This window comes from Pogona vitticeps, chromosome 4, assembly GCF_051106095.1.
Source record: "Pogona vitticeps strain Pit_001003342236 chromosome 4, PviZW2.1, whole genome shotgun sequence".
NCBI classification, from domain to species: Eukaryota; Metazoa; Chordata; class Lepidosauria; order Squamata; family Agamidae; genus Pogona; species Pogona vitticeps.
Genome location: NC_135786.1, coordinates 102,076,163 through 102,089,657, shown reverse-complemented (window position 1 = coordinate 102,089,657; position 13,495 = coordinate 102,076,163). Strand labels below are relative to the sequence as shown.

At 41.7% G+C, this 13,495-nt stretch overlaps 1 long non-coding RNA gene across 1 annotated transcript; it reads right to left on the bottom strand.

Moving 5' to 3' along the window:
• Positions 1–1,051: 1,051 nt before the first annotated feature.
• LOC140706710 (uncharacterized) lies at positions 1,052–7,861 on the bottom strand. The gene is made up of 3 exons (XR_012086528.2): positions 7,286–7,861; positions 2,625–2,703; positions 1,052–1,175 (listed from the first exon to the last, which is right to left on the bottom strand). It is a non-coding gene; the product is annotated as an uncharacterized LOC140706710 (long non-coding RNA).
• Positions 7,862–13,495: the final 5,634 nt, after the last annotated feature.

The window sequence follows — 13,495 nt, the reverse complement described above, 5'->3', positions numbered from 1 at the left end:
CAGAGGGAAGTCCCTTTCCCCTATAAACACAAAGGGCATGTACTTGGCCAGTTGTGGCTACAGGTAATGGCTGGTTGGCCGAGAGGCATGGAGTTGCCACAGCCCTTTGGTTACCTCTCCATGCTTCTGGAAGCCATTTTGTGCATCTTTTCTAATCACAGTTCCTTCCAGATGCTGCATAACGAGAGCTTAGAAAAATTACTTTGTGGGACTATAATCCTGCTTTATTAACCAGTAGGCAGCATGGCCAGTGGCCGTGCTCGCTGGAGGATTCTCGAATTGTAACCCAAAAATAGCTATCCATCTAAGCCCTGGGCAAAGCCTACAAGAGTGGAACTGATTCTGATCCTGTCTGGAGTATAGGATTAGAATCTAAACTATCAGAAGACTGGGATGCATATTAGTTAACACAGAGACATCACTAGTTAACTACTTGTATTGCCAGGATGTTTATGTTAACCAGGCTTCAAAAGTTTATGTCCAGAGTTAATAACAGAATGATGATTTCCTGGATTCCATTTCTCTCTGCTCTTGCCCCCTCCCCTGCCACATACACAATCCAAAGCAGAACAATTTTCTCTTTCCATCTGAGAAGCTGGCTGTAATCAGCAAAAGCTCAGGCTAAACTAAACCTTTTAGTTAATGGTGACATGAGACTTTTCTTTCTTCCCTCTTCTTTTTCTTCTTTTAATGTTAAAAAAGGCAATGTTTTTGAAAACCAATGGAAACCCTGGACAATTTTTTAAAAATGAGCAAAATCAGCAGGCTTATCACAGTGATACAGGAGGGGGGAGGCATTGTTTATTATTAACTAGAATTACTGTGTTTGCTATGAACTAGTCTCATTAGAAGAAGCCAGACTAATTTTAGCCTAGTTTATCCAGCATTATGAAATACTTCTCTTTCATTGCTCCACTCCGGCTACAAAATTTTTCATTTTACCTCCCTGCCAACAGCCTTCTCATTATCAGAACGATTGCTTTAAAAAGACACTCTGAGAACTATTTTCTGGTGCAAAAGGTTAATATCAAGGATATTTCCAGTCACTGTCTTTTTATTTTTATATATCAACCTTATTTCAAACTGTATTCCTGATGAATACTTCTATGCAAGAATAACAGGGGAATGCTGAGGGTGTTTGTCAGCTTGACTGTCGGGGAAAGTCAAAGGCAGATCTGTAAGAGGAGAAAGATGATCGCATTAGACAAAAGAAAAGAAAGATTAACTTATGAGAACACAAAGAGGAGTGCACTGCAAGAGGCCGGGTGGCGCAGGGAGATTGGTGAGGGGCTACAAAAGCTTTTTGCCTCAGGATCACTGGTTCATAGCCAGCCTACCTCAGCTGTGGCTGAACACCATTAGCATCTGACGGACTTCAGATACCCTCTGAGGAAACAAATGGGCAGTTTCCATAATGGTTATTTCAGACCTCTGTGAAAAGCAGATTTTTTTTTTCAAAACCTGCAATTTCATCCATTCTTGCACATTGACTAAAATCTGAAATCTACTCTCTTTTTTTCTGTCAAGCTACTACTATACATTCTCTCATCATGATTCATACTCCAGTGTTACTGTTTCCTGTGTCCTTCAAATACTGTCTGTGTGGTATGGATCTAGCAACAAAAGCAAGTCAGGTTATAGAAATTGTGACGTAAAACAGAAGTAAGGAGAGCTGAGGCTCTCCAGACATTGTAGGACCCCAGATCTTATCAGCCCCACCAGCAACGGCCAGGGCCAGAGACGATGGCGATTGTAACCTAACTTCCAAAGTGCCACTCATATCAAGAGGAGTCCAGCACACAGATCCAACAGCAAACATATATGCAAGGGTGCTTTTAATGCTCCAGTCCTACACATGCTTTGTTGTGAGACAGCACTGTTTTTCTCAGTTGGATTTATTTCAAAGGGACTCTCTTGTGTGTGCAATGAAATACTGCTTTACTCTGCACAATATTAAGAACAAAATGCAAGGTAGATAATACCTTAACCAAAACAAAGATGAGGGCCACTCAGAGACTTTAGCAGCTGAAGCCAACAATTGGGCTACAGAAAAGGAATGATATGATTAATGGACTCTGAATGGAGAGCAGGATTTTCTATAAATAATTACAGTGCAAGGGAAGACTGGGGAAATGGATTTACAAACTGAAGATTTAATTTCATTTTGGTTCATAATAAACAAATGTACTCGTTATATTTATCATGGCATTATAACATCTACACTGTTACTTCATGAACACTGCAGCTTAAAACATTAATTGTGCCCTCGTTTCCTGTATTATTTATTCTGAAGTTTGCATCGATCATTAGCAAGCTTGCAAAATCCCTTGATGGAATCTCTTAACCAGATGAAAGTTTGGGAGAGAAATGTACAGGAGAAAATTAGACACTTGCACATGTGCCTGCGTTTAAACACACACACACACACACACACACACACACACACACACACACACACACACACACACTTGTTAAATAAACATTCTGCTGTATAACTCAGGTATCACAGTAGGTGGAAGAAATATTACAGTAACAGAATAAAATACACATTTCTAAGCTGTAGTCAGACTCATGTATTCTAAATGCCATTTTTAGTCTCTTATAGATTAGCACTGTGTGGATACCTAAATGTGTGTAATCCTGTTCTCGCACTGTGGACAGCTGTAGTGGAGGGTACACCCCATGCCACGATTTCCACCCCACCTAGAAAGAAAGGCAGACATATATTTAGTGCCAAAGTCTGCAGATGTGTCAGTAAGCCCATTCAACATAAAGTGTCCTAGTGGCGGAAAGGTCTGCCCAGTTAGGGTTCCCAATCAGAGGTGTGCTGGAAGTGCTTTTGGTTGAACACATTTATACACACCTTTAGAATCATTCATGGCAAACACATAAAGGTCTGCCTTGCTTTTGGGCACAGAAGGAACATGGGAGGTTGGCCTTAACACAGTGGTCCCCAACCTTGGGCCTCCAGATGTTCTTGGACTGCAACTCCCAGAAGCCTTCACCACCACCTCTGCTGGCCAGGATTTCTGGGAGTTGAAGTCCAAGAACCTCTGGAGGCCCAAGGTTGGGGACCACTGCCTTAAAATATGTCCCCATGTCCCTAACACCCATTTAGCCCTTCACATTTTCAAGCCTGAATAAGATGTCCTGGAGGAAATATTCTGTCTGACCTGCATGGATTTCATGTGAGCAAGGTGTTCCCCTCAAGAAGATTCCTGCACTTATAAACAAAAGTTTTCTCTCTATAACTCATTCCATACATCCCATCCCCCTCAGTATCTTGGATTAAATTAGGCATCCTTCAGTCTCGAGAGACTATGGTAACGTGCTCTGTGTAGAGGACTTGGAACAGTGTCTAGTGTGGCTGAGAACGCCAATTCGAGAGTGACAATCCCTTCCACACTGAAGACAAATACAATCTGTCCCCTGTCCAGCTCCCTGATTTTGCTGCTTTCAGGACTGCCTCTTTGCCTTGGCCTGCTGGACAAGGGTCTCTTCAAATTGGGAGAGGCCATGATGCACCACCTCCCTCCAGGCTGAACGGTCAGATGTCAGGGTTTCCCATCTGTTGAGGCCCATTCCTAAGGCCTTCAGATCCACTTGCAGATGTCCTTGTATCGCATCTGTGGTCTCCCTCTGGGGCGATTTCCCTGCACTAATTCTCCATACAGGAGATCTTTTTGAATCCGACCATCAGCCATTCCCACAACATGCCCAAACCAAGGTAGACGGCGCTGTTTCAGTAATGTATACATGCTAAAAATTCCAGCTTGATCCAGGACTACTCTATTTGGAACTTTGTTCTGCCAAGTGATACCAAAAATGAGTCATAACACATATGGAACGTGTTCAGCTTCCTCTCCTGCCATGCACAAAGGATCCAGGACTCACTGCAGTACAGGAGTGTGCTCAGGACACAGGATCTGTAGATCTGAATCTTGGTGTATGCCGTCAGCTTCTTATTGACCCATACTCTCTTTGTGATTCTAGAGAACATGGTAGCTGCTTTGCCAATGTGTTTATCCAGCTCAACCTCTAGGGAGAGGGTGTCAGAGATCGTTGAGCCAAGGTACACAGATTCATGAACAACCTCCAGTTCTTGCATGGAGATGGTAATAGAGGGAGGTGAGTCCACGCCTTGGCCCATGACTTGTGTTTGCTTCAGGCTGATTGTTAGTCCAAAGTCTAGCAATATGTGATACAGCTAGGTGGTCAAACATCCACCATATTGGGCAAAAGACAGGATGGATGCAGAATATAGCCTGCCTCTGAAAGGAGAAATGCTTAATGTGAGTATAATCATCTTCCTTTATGCAGAATGTCCCATGACTCCAAAGTAGCAGGGCCCAGTGTTTTTCGGAGTTCGTTAATATGGTGCTAGCTCAGTGGTTCCCAACCTTGAATAACCTGGATTTTCTTAGACTGCGATTCCCCAAAACACCAGCCAGCACAGCTAGTGGTGAAGGCTTCTGGGGATTGCAGTCCAAGAACACCTGAATTACCCAAGGTTGGGAACCACTGTGCTAGTTGGAGCTCATCTGCTGCTTTTCTTCTCAGTGGTGGGCTGAGAACCCACCTCCACTGCTGACTGACGAGACTCGGCAGAATGATGGGGGGGGGCAAGGATACTTAACACAGAATTCCCTCACAACTGGCACTACTGAGGAATGCTGCAGAGGACTGGCAAAGGAATCTTGTCTTTTAAGGTTGTATAGGTGCTATTTTCTCAAAAGTAAATAAATAGTACTTTGTCAGAATGTGAAGGGAACATTACATCAACTGTAAGCCATATGCTTACTGAAGTTGGGAAAGATCTGACTGAAACCCTGAAACCCTACCAGTCAGTGTAGTCGACATTAAACTTCATGAACCAATAGTCTGACACAGTATAACAGCAACTGGGACGCTTTTGGTGTTTCTGTCTAATGAGTTTTAATGAGTCCACTTTCGTCTATGCCTGGCACACACTGCCTTACTCACTAGAAGCAATCCACCCACTGGGTAAACCCAAAGACTGCAGCACTTGGGTTGTTCCTACTTGGTAAATGGAGAAATTTCAGTCACTGGCAATCTAGCATACTTCAAGAGCATTAAATTCACTTAAAACTTGACATCTGCCATCATCTGTCACAGGCATCATTACAAGTAGCATTATCTATCTCTCCACACTCCATTCTATTCAAATGCTCTCCCATTTACCATGGAAATAGTTCATTCCAAAGAAAGTCTGTTCTCAAACACACCATTTTATTAAATGAATAAAGCAGCAATGAGAACTGATTTCTATTACATTCCATTTTCCCCTTAACCCGATTCTATATTCAATAAGCTGAGGGAAACACAGACAACACTTTTGTTGGAAAGGAGCCATTCACTTCTCCAGTGCCCTAGAAGGATTTGCAATACTGCTCTGAGATTTCCTTTTTATTCTACTAATGGAAGAATCCCAGCTGAAAAATCCATGATGATTTATGCTCATTCCCTGTATCTTATATATCATCCATTGATTTCTCATCCATTTCCTGATTTACACTTTATTTTGCATTATGTTTAACATTGCAGACTTATTTCTCTAGATGGAAGATTTATTCCACCCTGTATAACAATTTTGTTATTATGTCGCCTCAAGTCACTTCTGACATATGGTGACCAGTGACCCTAATAGGGTTTTCAAGGTGTATGAGATGTTCAAGAAGTGGTCTACTCTTGCCACGTCCAGTGAGTTTCCATAGCGGAGTAGGGATTTGAAGGAACCCCCAAGTTCTAGTTTAATATTGTCTATACTACACTGACCCTCAAATGAAGCTATATAGAAAATTATAAAACTGACATCGCATTTCAAGAAAGACCTGTATATATACAGCTGGAGCTCAAACTGACCATCAACACCTTGCAGTTTCTGAGGAATCACCTTCAGGGAACTGGATGCAAAGACATAGTTAGGATTAGCTCAGAAGCCAGAGCCCCAGACTTGCCCCTGGGTGACAGAGTGTCTCCCAATGCTGTGGATCCATTTCCAAGGATTCCCTCCCCCCATCACCTGGATGGCTGCCCCATTCACAAGCCTCTATGCACCACCCAGGTCATCCCTTCATCACCAGCTGCCCAGTCTTGCAAGGAGCTCAGGTTTACTTTCCCCACCTCCTCCAGCAGCTGGCCACTCAGATGAGGAGGCAGGACAGAGATTCTCCCTACTGAGTGGTCAGCTGCCAGAAGAGGCGGAGAAGGGAAGCTCAAGCTTCTTTCCGGACTGGGCAGCCAGCGATGGAGGATGACCCAGGTGGCACATGGAGGCTTTTGAGTGGGGCACCAACCACCCAGGAAGTGGGGTAGGGAACATACAGCACCTGTGGTGCTGCACAGAGGTCTTTGTACAAAGAGGTATGACTTAAATTGTGCCCATGTCAACTCTGGTGTAACCAATAAAACTATGGCTCTATTCTTTCCAACAATTGTGGACAGCTGTGTGTAAAGTCTGTGGCCTGGGACCAATTTAGCTTTAGGAGCACAACAATGTTTGTTTGAGACATAACAACCATACAAAGTTGTTTCATTTTTTGTGAAATTAATAACTTATTGCTACCCTTGTTTTGAGGTGGAGGAAACTTGCTGCATACTAAACAAGATATCCAGGGATGATCCAACTTGTAGTGTAAAATGAAGGTCCTGGGCACAGCAATGCAAGATAAATATTTTCTCTGCTACCATCCTGACCCTGCACTTCACAGAATGGAGAGGAGTAGCACAAGAAACCAAGATACTATATTCCTCAATCTTAATTTCAACCCTCACCAGAAATTATGGGTGGGACTTCCTGCCATGGCTTTGAACGCTTCTAGTACAGAACTAAAATTTTCTTAACTCCACTCCCCAGACATAACACTACTGCATTACATAATTTCTACTGAATAGGCTAATGAATTCCTCTTTTAAATGAGCATTCCAAATTCTGTATACATAAACACGCTTTAATCAGAAATGTGTTCAACTGTTAAAAATAATAAAATTATTATAAGCAAACAATTTTATGGGGAAGGGATCCTATCTCTTAAAAGTTGCCTTGATTTTCTGGCTCCATCTTCTGTCCTCCGGATCCCCCTTTGTTCTGGTAGCCACAAAATTTCCCCCTAAAGCTTTTTCATTAGAGTAGATTTCAGTTACTGGTTCAGAGTAATTCCAGCAAAGTGAAGCAAATGGACCGGGCTCAATCGTCTGGAACCATTTCCTTCAGAGTCTGCTTCCCTTGGGGATACTCTGCATGCCGTAAAATCAGTCTACTTACCCTGGTGTGACAAGATCCAGAATGCAGCTACTGTACAGACCCCCCACCCCCACTCCCCAAATTACATTTTCTTCCCAGCCTTGCTGAGTCCATTAAATTCTCTTGAAGTGATGTGCTGCATTTAATGCTCGCACAGACCTGCTGAGCTTTAAGGAGCCTTGTTTACTCACACAGTATTTTTTTCCATAGCAAATTAGTGCAAGTGTAATTATTAACAGGCTAAGAGACTAACACGTGAAACAGCAAGTCTCTGATTAAACTGCCAGCTCTGTCATAAGCTGCCGGTTCTGCCCAAAACAAGGCATTCTGCGGCCTGAGGTAAAGGAGCAGATGGCGTCTCTCCACCCCCCTGTCAAGAGTCAGAAAACTGACTCTTTTGCGCCACAGCTTCCAGAACTGCTCCTACCAGCATAGCTACTGGCAATACACAGTAGGCTGGTGGACTAAATGAGGTTGTGCCCCCCAGAAAGTAACTATTCTAAGCTCTGGAAAATATACAGAACCAGCCTCATTGTTCCAGCAAAGATGGAAGAAAATTCCATTGACATCCTTGCAGTAAAGCCACAATAGTATTAAAATAAATAACCAATAATTTGGGGTGCTTTCATGTCACCCAAAATCCCCAGGCTGAGGCAGCAGTCTAAATCCATTTAATGTTGTGGTGGGGGCTGGGAGGTTGGTTGCAGTTCTCAGAGGTGGCTGGGTTGCATCTCCTAGAATTCCTCTCCTCTTGCCTACCATTGTGACCCATTTGTTTTTTTAAAAAAAAGCAGATTAAGACAGAAGAACGGTGTGGGAACAAAAGTTGGAAGAAGTTAATTTTTTGGGCTACAACTCCCAAAATTCCCCATTCAGGACTGAGTGGTAGCAGCACTTCCAAAAAAAAATATCTTTTTGGTCTTCAGTTCCTATAGCAACATAGTATGACCTCATTCACAGACCTTCCCCAAAGCCTCAGCAGTTGGAGTGTTCAGGTGAGTTCCTGGGCTTCACTGGGGGTTGGAACTGCCGTTTTGCTCCTCTTTGATTCTTGCTCAGTGTCCTCCTTATAAGATATTAATACTTTTGATGCCCCTTTCCACATTTGTAATCACATCATATATTTTAAAACAAACGCCATATTTTAACACAAAGGATCCATAGGAGGTGCTGTTCACAAACAGCCATGATGACGGTAATACTCTGATTTATGGTCATACACAAGTGCACATCCTTGTTCCCCCTCATCATTAGACAGTCATATTCAGGTGTTGAGGGGAATGCCTGAGGGGCCTCCATTTTTCTCCACTTCCACTCCTGTGTCTCCCTGCACTGCACCTCAGACACTTCTGAAAGTTTCAGACACTTCTGAAAGTTGGGGGGGGGGGCAAAGAGAGGAGAAGGAAGAGGATTTCATTTGTGAGTATCTTTATTATCATGGTGGTGTTAGATACAGCCTATAATATGCAAAACGGTTCATTTGCTGTTTGACGTTATGGCATTATTTCTCTATTCTAGCTAATATAACAAAATAGGTTAATAGCCACCTTCCAAACCATTAGTTTCACCAGTCTAGTAATGAGGAAATCTGGTAGTAAGCAATACATAGAGTAGGGCCACCAAATCAGTCAGCTCACCCATTAATTCAATGGGCCTACTCTAGCTGTGACTTACTACAGGATTTCAGCTAATATTAGGCAACTGCAACCCTTTTATTGGTCGTTCTTTAAAAACAAAAACATACTCTCCCTCTCTTTGGATTTTCCTCCGTTTATGTATTACCAGTTTTGGATTACAGCCATTTTGACAAGCTCCACCAACTCTATAAATCAACATTTCAACATCCTATGCCACCCTTTGGCCATTTTCTAAGTCAGCCTTTGGGAGGAAGAAACACTATCTTCAAAAATATTGTAAACTTTGTTTTAGAGCTGAAACTCTATTGCTGCTTTGTGCACTGCAGAAACGTATCCTGATTTGTGGATATACACCTTTTTGTCACCATCTCCAGACTCCTATCTCTCTGTTAGATTTAAAAAGAAAAAGTGAGAAAGAAGAAAAAGCTTTACATGAGTACGGTAACTTCTGGAAAGGTCTTTTAGTCTTGTCCATATGTAACTTAGATCTGTTGCAGTTAACATTACTGTGATGTAACCTCAATGGCTAAGCACCCTGGCAGCTCAGCAGTTGTGTGAGTGTTGCCTTGCCATTTAGGAAACTAGCATTCATTCATCATCAGGGCTTCGCTCCCAGGTCAAGTGGGGTTGACGCTACAAAGGAAACAAGTTCATTCAGTCCCACTGGGACAGTGTGTTTCACATTGCTCGAGAGTGTCCTCGGATTTTCAACAAGTATCATATACTTTATTATCGCTTTCTCTAGAGGGTGGCTGGGGGTGGGGAAACAGATTTTTTTTTCAGCTACAAGGTTTTTGGTTGTTGTTCTTTCTTTAAAAAGCTAGAAAGATTTCCTGCCTTGGTCAAAGTGTTTTTGTGCAATATTGACTCTAAAAGGTAAGTCACAGGAAGAAGGAAGTCACAGAGAGAGAAACAACAACACAGAAACAGATAACTTCTAAATGCAGGGAAACTGTTGAAAGTAAAACTGCTATTGTGTAGAGGTACATCATCTGTCTAGAAGTATGGTGTTGAGCAAGTCCCAAGCTAAGAATGAGGACAACCACATACAATGAAGGATGAGAAGCCTGAATCTTCAACAGGCAGAGGTTGTTGGGCAAAAGAAGAAACACCTTTTCTGTTCGTCTTGTCATGGAAAAATATTATTTTCTGCTTGTTTTCTTTCTTTTATTAAAGGTGCAAGATCCCTATCTTCCTGTGTATTATTAGAAGTGCAGGGGCCCTGTCAGCTTTTGCACATTGTAGTTAGTCAGGAGAACTACAGTATTTGGAGAATACACTAGCCACTCTTGGAGATTTTACTGCTCTGCTGGGATTTGTCGTAGGCCATCAGACATCCAGAATATATGGCTGAAATTAAGTCCCATCGATGTTGTAAAAAGATGTCTACCAGTCAGCACCACCCTCAGTCTAAGCTGACTGGGCATCTCTAAACAGAAGAACTTTCTTTCAGAAGGCATCTTTCAATGCCTACAGAAAAGTGTAAAATGATTACTTATCAAATGAATGGTTCAAAGAGAGTTGATTTAAACATGCTACAGGTTTTTGCCTTCTTTTCCTGCTAATTTCACAGAAAAATGGTTTCCATCTACATTCGTGTGTTTACATACAATCATATTTAAGCCAAGCCAAGGAAACTAATTGGACTGCAATTCCCAGAATTCCACAGCCAGCATGGCTACTGTGAGCTTCTGGGAGTTGTAGCCCACAAAAGCAACTTTTTACATCTCTGTGTGGAAAGTACTGTCTGTACATAATTCTAGAATGTAACTCTCAGAATGTAACTCAGTTTTTACAAAAGTGACACCTCAGAAATTACCTAATTAAAATATTTTTGAATAGTTGAAAACGCATGTCTCACGACTTTTAGCCTTCTCTTCCTAACAGTCTTTGATAGAAACCTTGTTTCATCAGTGACTTTTTAATAAATATTATTACATTATTACATACACATACAAAAAAGCAGACATAATCAGATTGTTATGACAATGGAGATAGTGCTGCCATCTTTTGGTCATTGATACTAATAGTGTTAAAGAGAAAAATGTCACAAAAGCCATTTCTTTTCACTTGTGGAAAACATTCAGAGGGAAAAACAATTCATTCACATTCATTAAAATAATGTATTTGGGGCAATTTAAACATCAAACTGAAAGGAAAGTGTCTGTTTTTAGTTAATTTTCAGGGCAACACAGCTATAGTAGAAGAGATCTCCTGTAAATGCAAGAGTTCCTAAGAGTCAAGAGACAAATAAGGAAGTCTACAAGGATATTCACTGAGGCTGTGGGGACATCTAAAGGGCATCCCTGAAGAACATGAGGACTGTGATCACATTTGGGCATCCCTAGGACAACAGCAGCTCCCTATCAGCTGACTCTTACACCCTGGGAGCACCACTGGGTCGCTTCTGACATGAATGACAATGACTGATGCCATTTCACTTAATAACTCTTAGATACATGTGTGAAGTGTCTCCACCAGACATAATTTTATTTGAATTCCTAGTGAGCAACATAAAACGTGATGATAATTAATCTTGGATAAGCCATTCACAACTACAAACCATTCCTTGCTGTCGCAAATCAAAATGGGATTAACAAACAGGAGTGTGCCATCTTCTCTTATTTATTTATTTATTTATTTATTTATTTATTTATTTATTTATTTATTTATTTATTTAAACTATTTTACCCCCCTTCCACCTTAAAAGGACCCAAGGCTGTTTACATCATTAAAAGACAATATTAAAGCAATAGTAAAGCTAACAAGTGTGAGTATACAAATACTAAAAAGGCTCAAACAAATACCATACTAAAAAACATAAGGAACACCAAAAACACATTCAAAACAATTCATTTTAAAAACCCACTCAGGCAGCGAGACACCCAGGGAAAGCTCGCTTGAAGAGAAAGATTACCATAAAGAAAAATATGATCAGGTGGGATGAAAATCCGTTCATTAATTTGCAATCTCTCTTCTCTCTCTCTGGATTTCAGTAGCTGTGAATTTTGAGACTGGTAGTTATCTAAACCTACAGAAGTGAGATCTAGATTTAAGATAGATTTTCCAGTTTCAAAGTGTAATCTTTTCCCCAGTTTGTCTTTTAACCATTGCCTGAACTGTGCTTGAAATGACTATATTTTTAAATGACACAGTGCTAATGGCACAAATACATTTTTCTTTTGCAATTGTGCTACCAAAAAAAAAGAAGCGGGAGAAGAATAGATTGAGAGAGAGAGAGAGAGAGAGAGAGAGAAATATGGCTGTTTCTAGCCTATGAAACTCCAGTCAAGAGGTATCCAGAGTCCTGGTTTTCTGCTTTCTTCCTCACTAGCCCTATTCAGAAGTAATGCCTGAAAATGAGTAAAGTTGCTTTAATGTTGACCTCCCTTCTTTGGGCTATCAATTATGGAAACTCTGTAAGCATGTTCAGAAGAATGTGCTTACAGGCACCACTGCAGATTTGCACTGGTTACACATGAAGGGGTGCCTGGTGTCTGGACAGAGTGGGGATTGGTGCAGGGCTTATCCGTGCCCTCCACTACCATGATTAAAGCCTTAGCTAGTTTAAGGCAAAAACATTTTGCTGCCTGAGGCAGGGCAGCAACTACAACCTTTTCCTGTCACTCAGGTCATAATGCATAGATGCCAAAGTTAGCCAAGTTATTCTGGCAAACAAGTCAGAAAACCGAACAAGCACCACTTCCTATTTTTAGCAATAAGAATACAACAATAAAAAAGTAAATGAGACTTTGTTGTCCTCTCATGCTCCGCCCAAACCCAATGCCTGAGGTAGATGTGACAATGTGTCCAGTGGCGGAGCTGACCTGGCTTCAAGTGAACCCTCCTTCCTTTTGCTTGCATCTCTCCTCTGCTCACACTAAGTAATACCTCACCACGGTAGCTAGAGAACCACCTGGGATGTGGATTGTATGCTGCAATGAGGAGGTTTTCACAATGCATTCATGATTTGAGATACGGGGGGGGGGGGGGAGGAGATAATTCCCCTTCTCTCTTGAAACTGTGAGAAAACTGTTTTTAGCTGGAAACTGGCAACACAACTACTTCTCAGGAAAGTTGTTGCCCACATGGTAATATATAATACAGTGTGTTGTCATTACCAAGAGGCCACTGACATCTAGGAGGATAACCAGGTAGAATAATTTGCAAACAGACGACTCTGTTCTGGGAACATGACCGATGATCGTGATTGTGTCACATATTGACTATTACCAATGGAAAATTACGTAAGGGTCTTGTGTTCAGCATTAAATAACAGAGCACACTTCCAGACAAAATACCAGAGGTACTACCATTTTGCTCAGAGAATATGTGAAAGTAGAATTCTCAGCAAAGCGGGCACCACTGTCTCTTCTTAATGACCTGATGTCTGTCACTCAGGACCAGTCCGAGTTGTTTGTGCCTGAAGTGAAAGATAAGATGGTGCCTCCTCGTTTGCCCTGCAAAAATGCCACCAGGAGTGGCAATTGAATCTTTCTCCAAAGTGGTGGTGGGACGGCATTACATAACACACCTGAGTGCAAAGGCTACCTTAGCAACCACAGGGTAGGCCACAGAGCACACAGCTCTCTTT